Source organism: Mandrillus leucophaeus, unplaced genomic scaffold (genome assembly GCF_000951045.1).
Source record: "Mandrillus leucophaeus isolate KB7577 unplaced genomic scaffold, Mleu.le_1.0 Scaffold27, whole genome shotgun sequence".
In the NCBI taxonomy this organism is placed as follows: domain Eukaryota; kingdom Metazoa; phylum Chordata; class Mammalia; order Primates; family Cercopithecidae; genus Mandrillus; species Mandrillus leucophaeus.
The window spans coordinates 2042826-2043413 of NW_012102809.1; the positions used below are offsets into that span (position 1 = coordinate 2042826).

The window sequence follows — 588 nt, forward strand, 5'->3', positions numbered from 1 at the left end:
AAAAGAAAAAGAAAGAAAGAAATGTTAGCCAGCACCACTACCATCACCATCCCATCCTAATGGTCCCTCTCCCTTTGGCCTTCCACTGTGACCTCTTAAAGCCACATTCTGGGATAAAGGAAATTCTCCAGTGATTCCACCTTCTGCTCAGATGTTGTCTCTACTTCCTTTCAGTAATCTGGCTGGTTCTCTGTTGATCAGTCATTTAACCTGTATTCTTACTAATACACAGTGGAACGTACCCCCTGACAAATGTCAACCCCTCATCAATCGTCTCCGTTTTATTCTTTTTTTGTTGAGACAGGGTCTCTTGTCACCTAGGCTAGAGTGCAGTGACACAATCTCAGCTCATTCTAATCTCCACCTCCCAGGCTAAAGCAATCCTCCCACCTTAGCCTCCAGAGTAGCTTGGACTACAGGTGCACATCAGCACATCCAGCAGTTTTTCTTTTCTTTTCTTTTTTTTTTTTTTTTCTGGTAGGTACAGGGTTTCACCATGTTGCCCAAGTTGGTCTCGAACTCCTGGGTTCAAGTGATCCTTCCATCTTGGCCTCAATAAATATACACATACAAATTAAAAAAGAAAGA

At 42.7% G+C, this 588-nt stretch overlaps 1 protein-coding gene across 1 annotated transcript in view; it reads right to left on the bottom strand.

Annotated features, from left to right (window-relative positions):
• Nucleotides 1-588, bottom strand: part of GMDS (GDP-mannose 4,6-dehydratase) — a 544120-nt gene that overhangs the window by 411305 nt on the left and 132227 nt on the right. The gene's annotated exons all lie outside the window — the stretch shown is intronic.